We start from the raw sequence: 10,398 nt of genomic DNA, 5'->3' as shown, positions 1-10,398 counted from the left end.
ACAGTGTGTGCGTGTGTGTGTGTGTCTATGTGTACAGTGTGTGTGTGTGTGTGTGTGTGTGTGTGTGTGTGTGTGTGAGTGTACAATGTGTGTGTGTGTACAGTATGTTCAGTGTGTTGGGGGTCGTGCGTGTGTGCGTGCATGTGTTTGTGTGTGTATGTGTGTGTGCGTGCATGTGCGTGTGTGTGTGTCAGTGTGGTAAATGAGTGAGTTTGGCAATCAATTTAAAGACTGTTCGTTCTTTTCGATGATTTAAATTTTTGATGAAATACACTGCTGTGCTTTTAATTAAAAAAACCACACATTCATTTATCACTGATTAAAATACCCCTGGGAGATAAAGACCACCAAAGGAGAGAGATACGGATACGGATGTTTTATTCTATGTACGCCATGGCCCCCTGTGTAAAGAGTGGTGTGAACAAACATTTCAGAGATTTCATATACATATATATGTGTGTGTGTGTGTGTGTGTGTGCGTGCGTGTGTGTGTGCGCACGTGTGCGTGTGTCTATGTGTGTTAAAACTGATATCAAAAGTGTTATCTGAAACTGAAAAGAAAAAAAAATCGCCAGCTGTATTTAGTACTTCTCTTTCACTCATAATAACATTGGGGGGGGGGAATAAACACACACACACACACACACACACACACACACACACACACACACACACACACACTCAACTGCATTCTACATTTGTAATGTTTAAGATTTTATACAGGTAAATTACTAGTTGTTTATTAACACGTTCCCATTGGAGGATGACGACATATAAGCAAGACAGTCTGAATTGAGAGGGTTGCCTATATAATATTTTGAAGGCATCAGCTGGTTCCTAACACACACGGGGGAGCAAGTACAAAGTGGCACAGATTATTCCGTTTCAGTCGCGCATCTACGTCACAATGGGCAAATAAACACACACACACACACACACACACACACACACACATAACCGACGCGAGCGGCACACACACTCAGAGAGTGTTTAATGTTTGGGCCTCTACCTGTAAACAGATACCCGTAACAAGAGGCTTGTCAAAAAAAAACCAGAACCTATTCATGAGCCGATAAGGGTAATACGTTCTCCCCTATGTTTTAGTCGAAAATAAAATATTGCTTTCACACTGCTGTCAAAAAATATGCCGCCTTCTTTTCATCGGCGTGTTCTTTCCAGGCCAATAGGCGACTGAGATCGTTTCCACTTATTTTTGTCGGTTTTGCGTGTGTGTGTGTGTGTGTGTGTGTGTGTGTGTGTGTGTGTGTGTGTGTGTGTGTGGTATGCAACTGATATGTGTGTGTGTGTGTGTGTGTGCGCGCGTGTGATGTGTAGTGTGTGTGTCAGTGTGTGTGTGTGTGTGTGTGTGTGTGATGTGCAGTGTGTGTGTGTGTGTGATGTGCAGTGTGTGTGTGTGTGTGTGTGATGTGCAGTGTGTGTGGGTGTGTGTGTGTGTTTACAGTGTGTGTTTACAGTGTGTGTGTGTGTGTGTGTGTGTGTGTGTGTGTGTGTGTGTGTGTGTGTGTGTGTGTGTGTGTGTGTGTGCCACTGTGTGCACGGTATGTGTGAGTGTGTTTAACATTTCTATTCAAAGGTTTACAGATGCAAAATTTACATAGGAGATAGAGACATAATGATGTTCTAAATATTGACAACTCCACAACAACATACTGTAGGCAGAACAAAGCATACTGAAGATGGTTTCATGGTTACAATGTATAGCTTAAACTTGTACTAAACGTGTATATAGTGTGGAGTGATGGCCTAGAGGTAACGCGTCCGCCTTGGAAGCGAGAGAATCTGAGCTCGCTGGTTCGAATCACGGCTCAGCCGCCGATATTTCAGTTCTCCCCCTCCACTAGACCATGAGTGGTGGTCTGGACGCTAGTCATTCGGATGAGACGATAAACCGAGGTCCCGTGTGCAGCATGCACTTAGCGCACGTAAAAGAATCCACGGCAACAAAAGGGTTGTTCCTGGCAAAATTCTGTAGAAAAATCCACTTCGATAGGAAAAAACAAATAAAACTGCACGCAGCAAAAAATCATAAAAAATTGGGTGGCGCTGTAGTGTAGCGACGCGCTCTCCCTTGGGAGAACAGCCCGAATTTCACAGAGAGAAATCTGTTGCGATAAAAAGAAATACGGACACAAATTTTTGTTATGGTTCCACAGTGTGTTTTTGTGTGTGTGAGTGTGTGTGTGTGTGTGTGTGTGTGTGTGTGTGTGTGTGTGTGTGTGTGTGTGTGTGTGTGTGTGTGTGTGTGTTTTGTTTTGTTTGTTATTGTTGGGGTTTTATTGTGTGTAAGTGTTTGTTTGTGTGGGTGTGGGTGGGGGGTGCGTGTGTGTCTGTGTGTGTGTCTGTCTGTCTGTGTTTTGTTTTGTTTTGTTTGTTATTGTTGGGGTTGTATTGTGTGTTTTAGTTTATCGAAAATAGCCGCGTCCAAGAACCCGCTCAGTCTACTTTCTCTTTGCATTTCTTACAACCAACCACTACAACCTGACTGTACACCTGTACAAGGATCAGTTTGTTCCGGCTTCTGGCTACAGACTTACACATTATCTGTCGTGCCCCCCCCCCCCCCCCCACCCCCCAACCCTTCCCCCTCACCCCTCACCCCTCTCCCCCTCCCTCCCGCTCTCCCACCCCCTACCCCAGCCAGTCCCTCCTCCGCTAGTGCACATTTACGCGTTACCGTCACTCACTATATCTTTCTGTGTAGCGCCTTCTTCTCAACTGAGGGTCAATCTGACCCGGATTCAACTGTCTTTTTTTTTAAGAAATAAAAGAAAGCACGCGGAAAACTTGTACCAGTTTTAGTTGTTTATAATCGTTTTATCCAGACTTCAGTGGAACTTTTCGGCTCTCCACTCAAGGTGACTGGCCGGGATACTATGTTTCATTAGTGTCACGTTTATCACTGATAAATGACCGTAAACATCACACCCGGGCGACGGCGAAACACCAAAACTGACAGTCCAGTACACAGTTACACTGTTATAATTATCTGAAATGAAAGTGTTAGAGCAATCTAAAACATTTCTGGATCATAACACGGCCTTCAACTGTGGCAGCATTTACAATGATGTGTAAAAGAGAGGCGGGGAGTGACAGGGAGAATCACATCAGTAAAGCACAGAGGGAGAGAGAGACTGAGAGAGAGACTGAGAGAACGCAACATAACACAAAGAAGTCATTCATTTTGGACTGATGCCAAATCACAGGAAAATATAGTAACCGTATCATGAAACCACCTCAAATGACGCCTTACTCGGTCTGATGAAATGCGTTGTTCACACACACACACACACTGACACACACACACAGAGTAAAAATCCGTCTGCACCTGAACTTGACTGCGACAGTCTGCGAAAAAACATCCCGCACCCCCTCGCGGCCTCCAACCCCACTGCACCTAATGAAAAGTAATCTCAACAACGGGTTAATGCTTTTAAGTTTCACTCACCTCTTCTTTCTGAAGCGGCGATACCAAACTGACGAAGCCACTGAATGTGAGCAACTTATCAACAAAAAACTGCAACAGACTGGAGACCAGCTAACCACAGGAGGCAATAATAACCACTTGTTGAATGTGTGGACGGCGGTTTGAGTGTGTGAGTGTGTGTGTGTGTGTTCGCAGCCGTTTGTCTCAGCGGTTCAGCCGAGTTATGATTTCTATTACTCAGTCGTTGTGCAGCCTCATGGTTTTCGCTGGCTTTACTTGTAGCTATTATTAGGGCACGGGGGATCCCGTGTGGATGTGTGTGTGTGTGTGTGCGCGTGCGTGTGTGTGTAGTGTGTGTGTGTGTGTGTGTGTGTGTGTGTGTGTGTGTGTGCAGTGTGTGTGTGTGTGTGTGTGTATGTGTGTGTGTGTTTCAAGAACACAATAATAAAGATATCACATTATATTTTCAGGGGCCGTAATCGGGTGGAGTACAAGTACATAAATGTATGGAGAAAAAAACAAAGAGAGAGAGAGGGGGGGGTAGAGAGAGAGGGGAGAGAGAGAGAGAGAGAGAGAGAGAGAGAGAGAGAGATTTTATTCAAACAATTGAAGCATTTCATGCATGAGTCAGTAGGGCTCATTACTCAACAGTTAGATTAACATACTGACTACAGTTATAACACTAGAGTTTTCAGTGGAAGATACAATTTGGGGCCTCCGTCGAGGATATTATAAATCATGGTAAAAAATAATACGATTTTTTTTTCTTTTTTTCTTTTTTTAAGTTCAGCACAGAAACGTAATACATGGATTGTGTAATAAAAGTGTGTATCAACCATCGTTAAGAGTATATATATATATATATATATATATATATATATATATATATATATATATATATATATCAGCAACAACAAAAATATTTGTCAGGCAGTTGAGTGGAAAAGTAAAACATTACTCAAAGAACATTCTTTTATTTGATATCCATGTGTTCTGAAAATTAGAATATCGTTGTTGTTGTTGTTGTTGTCTTATTTTCTGTCAATTTTTTCTCAAAATAATAAGGAATACCAAAGACCCTACATGCTGGGTCTTTGGTTGCACTTGAGGAAGAAGGTGGCAGAATGGTTAAGATGCTCAGCTGCCAATACAGAGAGTCCGTGAGGAGTGTAGGTTCGAATCCCGCTCTCGCCCTTTCTCCCAAGTTTGACTGGGAAATCAAACTGAGCCGGCGTCTAGTCTTTCGGGTGAGACGATAAACCGAGGTCCCGCGTGCGCAGCACGCACTTGGCGCACTGTAAAAGAACTCATGGCAACGAGAGTGTTGTCCCGTCTGGCAAAATTATGTAAAAGGAAATCCAGTCTGATAGGTACACAAATATGTTAAAGGGGGGTAGTGGTGGGGGTTGTATAGGTAGGTGTAGAAGGTGAAGAGGTAGAGTAGGGGTAACAGCAGAGGATAGGTGCACAATCCACTCTCTCCTCGTACCACAGCAGGGTCTTTTAGAAAGATGAATTGAGGTGTTTATTTCTCTACCTTAACAGCACACCTGGAACACACACAATATTAAAACCCAGGTTAAATCAACACCAAAACATATGCTAGACATAATTGCACTGATGTAACAGAAACATCATTATGTTGTCTGGACAAGTAAATAATTCCACATAACCTTTCTCCATTCTAACACTCAATGTCTAGCCGTACACTCTCTTCTCAAAGAGATCTATGCAAAAATGTAAAACAAGTTTCATATAACTTACCATCAACAATCAGTGGCACATAAGTTAATGTGCACCAAATATATGACTAACAAATACTAACTCCCAGTGTTTAACTCCAGTTAAATCACCATACAGTAATAGCTGTTTCCATTAAGACTGATCAAATCTGTACTTTGTCTCTGCAAAGTATCTCATTGGTAAAATTTTTTTACATGGGAATCATATAGTTACCCAGTAATTTGGTAAATATATAGCAACCTGTGTGCACCAACATAGGACTGCCTCTCAGTGGTCTCAAATCTTATTGAACACATACAGCTATGTGTTACCCCACTGGCATATAACACATGACTACAGCACATGGTAATCACAACTACCAAGTCACACATGTTCCCCATGTTGTATTATCACTCATGTGCACACACACATGGAAACACATGAACATACAGTTAGCCTGTAGATTTGTTCACCTTGAATATAACCATCACCACCTAACATACAAAATAGGTATGTCATACTTCAAAATAACTCCAACTGTTACAACCAAAACATTATACACAGATGCAACACACATGATATCTGTGTTTCTTTGTGACTGAATGCTTACATTGTTCCCACAGTATGTCAACAATTGACAAACCACTGACATGTTACTGAACATTATCATTTATGCAAGCCAAGATGCACAACATGTAAACCCAAACATGATGTCCAAGCATCATACCATAATATCAACCTGTATGAAACAGGAAAGGGGGGGGGGGATACCCAAATACCCTAAACCAGTACTCCATTTAGTCATGTATTGGCTACATTGTGTATTTTAACCACTTTTCCCTCAGTCACTAGCCTCAAATACAATTAAGCTATACACATGCTGGCTATGCTCTCTCACAAATCATGGTATCTGCATCAACACATTCCAGTTACATTAACTGTGAAATACCACATCAGCAAAAAAGGATCTCTCAATGCTCTTGTGACACAACATCACAATTCTACAAACTCCAAACTGTTTCCAAAAACCAGAAAGTAAATTGCCAACAAACCAAATTACCAGTACAAGCATTACTCACAGCCCCAAACGTTTCAGGGTTTACTTTATATTCATGTAGCAGAACACAATCCCACTGAGCCAGTGTGTTAGTCACAGAATCCAAGTATATATATCAGAACGTTTCCAATTGGCTGAAGTTAACAGACCAATCTGGGACCAACAGTGCTGGATTTGCACATCAGCACTTTTCTCACAGAACCCAGCATTGTCAAGGAGAAGGGGAGGGGAGGGGGGGGGGTGAAAAGAGGAAAGGAAGGAGGAGGAAAGATCGCCCAGCCCTGATTTAATTCTGCTCTAAACAGCTCATGATAAACACACCACACCATGTGGTGACCATTGAGGCAGATGCCATCCTGCCAGAGATCGACATGGGGGGTAAGGAGGGGGGTGGGGGTGAGGGGGGGACGGGGTTGAGGGTGATGGGAGTGGAAGGGAAAAGGGCAGGGGGGTGTATAGGAAGAGAATGGTCAGAGGAGATACCATCTTTACTTATTAGTATTTCTTGATAACTTGCTCCCTCTGTACTTGGCCAAGGGAAGGGGGGGAAGGGAGAGAGGGTATGGGGAGGGGTGTTGGTGGGGATAGATGCCATGGAAGGGGGGTGGGGGGAGAAGAGTAGGGAGGTAGGAAGGAGGGGTCCGATAAACCGAGGTCCCGCGTGCGCAGCACGCACTTGGCGCACTGTAAAAGAACTCATGGCAACGAGAGTGTTGTCCCGTCTGGCAAAATTATGTAAAAGGAAATCCAGTCTGATAGGTACACAAATATAATTATGAGCACGCACTCAAGGCCTGGCACTGAAGCGCGTTGGAGCTATGTTGCTGTGAGGCATCTTGCCCAGCAGATGTGATGTAGTGTATGTAATAACGGATTTTTCCCGGGGAACGCAGTGACGCGGCCTGCTTGACTCGAAAATGAAACTGCACCTTCCTTCTCCCTTTGTTCTGTCTAGGCTAAGTTCACTGTTAGCTCACAGACTGAGGTCATCTGATGACAGCAGGCGCGGGCCGGAACTTCGTGCTCAGAACCGAGCTGACAAGGAAACGTCGAACTGAAGAACTCGACGAGAGGTTGTGCATACTGATTGAGTGGTCAAGCAGCCCGCGGCCTGAGAGGAGGGGGGTGTGGGGGTGACCGGGATGGGGATGGACACTTAGCGATCCCTCTTTCCCTCTCTCGCTTCGCTATCTCTCGCGCTCTCTCAGTCTCTGTGAGTCTCTGAAATGATTGAGCTGGTAACGGTCCGGTTGTCGTTGAAAATTGACTTGGTTGATATATATATCTACTCGAAATTTGTACAACTTAGAATGCAAGCATGTGTTACGTGTTATTCTATTTTTGTTTACATTTGTTTAGAATGCATGTTCATATCATAAATATTCTCTGTGTACAATTATGTATACCCCCTTCAGACAGGGGCCCTGGCCTAATCTGAATAAAATATTCGCATTCGCATTCGCATTCGCATTCTCCATCCCTGTAAAGCCCCGAAAAAGAGAGCGCTGGGCTTCCGTTGTGTGTCTGTGTGGGACTTGTGATGACATAATAACAAGCGTGTCGGCCAGCTGATACTAAACAGGCAATGCTCTCTTGACTTTTTGCAGCCACGAAGCATGGTTATTATCGCAAAGCTTGGCTCACTTCCGCCACCTGTTAACTGTTGTGGCTCAGGGCTCTTAGTGACAATGGGACTGACATACTCGAACAGGATACGTATCGGCAAACAACCAGGAGGAAAATTGCAACTGAAAGTTAAGTTATGAGAGGACACGGGGGCCAATGACTCACACCCGTGCACAAACGTGTGTGTGTGTGTGTGTGTGTGTGTGTGTGTGTGTGTGTGTGTGTGTGTGTATTGAGTATTATATGTGCGAAGTTACAATGCGTGCGTTCGTGTGTTTGTATGTGCGCGTGTATGTATTATTGTATGCGTACAATTACATAACATGTATATCCTTGTGTGTGTGTGTGTGTGTTGTGTGTGTGTGTGTGTGTGTGTGTGTGTGTGTGTGTGTGTGTGTGTGTGTGTGCCTGCTTGCCTGAATACATGTGTTTGTGTGTGCTTGCGCGTGTGTATATGCATCTGTGTAGATGCGCGCGGGAAAGTGTGTCTGTTAGTATGCTCGCGCGCTTGTGTGGATGTGCGCGCGCTTGTGCGTGTGAGCGTGTGTGTGTGTGTGTGTGTGTGTGTGTGTGTGTGTGTGTGTGTGTGTGTGTGTGTGTGTGTGTGTGTGTGAATCCGATGGACCATCAAAACATTTTTAATGAACAGAGGACGGTAAACAGATAAATGGTTTAATGAAAAAAACGAAGAAATAAACGGAATGGGTGCCCGGCTACCAAAACCAAATCTGTCTCTAATTCCTTTACTTCCTGAACACACTATATGCATGTATGTATGTAAGATAGTCGTGTCCGACTAAGACCATCAGGGCAGCAGAGGTCAGTGGCAACTGCTATCCCGACAATCTGGGCGAGAATCTGATAAAAGTGGAGAATGTCTTGCCCAAGTTAATCCCCAACTAAATTAGGACCGACGGCGTGGGGAATGGTTCCCAAAATACCAACTAGTCCCCAAGGCTGCAGTACTAAGAGTCAGTGCAACGCGTACGTTTCCTCCTGTGTTGAGAGTCAGAGCCCTTCACAACAGACTCAGCTATAAATGACTTCCCGTTGGAGTGCAGAAACCATTGTTCACACAGCTCTCACTCTGCTGTTGGTCCAGCTGTAAGCTTCATGGCTATTTCTGATATAGCGTTACGTCTGACTGGTGCCTCAGAACAAGACAGAGAAGGGGGGGGGGGAGAAGAGAGGGCGGCCGGCAGGAGGAGGTAGAGGATACTACACAATAGGATGATGATACATTCCTGATAAGAACCAACACCTCCGTCGTTCTTGTTAAACAGTTGATCAAAATGAAGGGAAAAGGAAAGAGTAACAAGAGAGGCAAGGCCTTCAAGACTCACTTGTGATACACTTTTAAAAAAATCCAAGCTTTTTATGTATTGAGTAGAATTTCAAAATGTAATGTTTAAGATGAGAAAGATCAGTTTAAAGCGAATTAAGTCCCCTAGCATTAATTACAGAGTAATTTCCATTTTTTACTATCTGCACCAAAACGTTTGCAAAATAAATAAAACTTCCATGCTTTGCAAAAGAAGTTCCTGTTTGAACAAAAAATGATAATAATGACTGCTCTTGTTGTTGGGTCAGAATATCAGATCAAAGTGCCAAGTTTAGAGAATACAAAAAAATATAAATATAACAGTAAATGCAGTTTGCATATAATTAGGCTTTTTTTTCCCCATCCCAGAGGTGCAATATTGTTTTAAACAAGATGACTGGAAAGGACTGAATTTTTCCTATTTTTATGCCTAATTTGGTGTCAACTGACAAAGTAGTTGCAGAGAAAATGTCAATGTTAAAGTTTACCACGGACACACACACACACACACACACACACACACACACACAACCGAACACCGGGTTAAAACATAGACTCACTTTGTTTACGCAAGTGAGTCAAAAATGAAAGGGGAAAATGGAAACAGTAGCGATCGATGCTCAACGATGACGGTGGTAATTCTAAATTGTCATACTATAGTCCTATATTTCATCGTGTCCTTCAGAAGTGTATATGTTGGGCAGTGACAAAAAATGTCTGCAGAATATGCCTCATGTCTCTCTTCTATGTATGTCCTACATCTTTCTTCTGTTTTTTTCTTTTCTTTTCTTTTTACGCATTAACCTAATGTAATGTGTTGTATCCGTATCGTTTATATTATTGCGTTTTTTGTGTATTGTAAAAACTTGAATGATTGCAAATGTTTGGAGAGAAAAAAAACAACACTGCAAATGATTGTAGTGATACACACGACCGGAAAAACAACATCAAAAACAACAGCAACAGCAACAGCAACAACAACAACAACAGTCTTCAGCAAGAACGCATATTCCCACATTTAACAACACAATTCATTTGTAAAAAGCCAAACAAGATACGAAAGGTCAGAGAGAGCACGGGTTTATTTACAAAGTTGATATTAATTGAAATTTGTTTTCCAGTGTCGTAAAAAAAAAAAGGAAAACAGCGAACAGCACCGTATCACACACACACACACACACACACACACACACACACACACACACACACACACACACAATGCAAGTA

At 43.0% G+C, this 10,398-nt stretch overlaps 1 protein-coding gene and 1 long non-coding RNA gene across 3 annotated transcripts in view; one reads left to right on the top strand and one right to left on the bottom strand.

Annotated features, from left to right (window-relative positions):
• The window catches only part of LOC143280129 (uncharacterized), a 49,251-nt gene extending 45,561 nt beyond the window's left edge, over positions 1–3,690 (bottom strand). For both annotated transcript variants that reach the window (XM_076584687.1, XM_076584689.1), the window contains exon 1: positions 3,467–3,690. The gene's annotated coding sequence lies outside the window, so the exon portion shown is untranslated. The remainder of the gene's footprint in view (positions 1–3,466) is intronic.
• The window catches only part of LOC143280131 (uncharacterized), a 22,821-nt gene that overhangs the window by 10,157 nt on the left and 2,266 nt on the right, over positions 1–10,398 (top strand). The window lies entirely within an intron of this gene.

Source organism: Babylonia areolata, chromosome 3 (assembly GCF_041734735.1).
Source record: "Babylonia areolata isolate BAREFJ2019XMU chromosome 3, ASM4173473v1, whole genome shotgun sequence".
In the NCBI taxonomy this organism is placed as follows: Eukaryota; Metazoa; Mollusca; class Gastropoda; order Neogastropoda; family Buccinidae; genus Babylonia; species Babylonia areolata.
The sequence above is the reverse complement of the archived record's forward strand: the minus strand, read 5'-3'. Positions and strand labels throughout refer to the sequence as shown.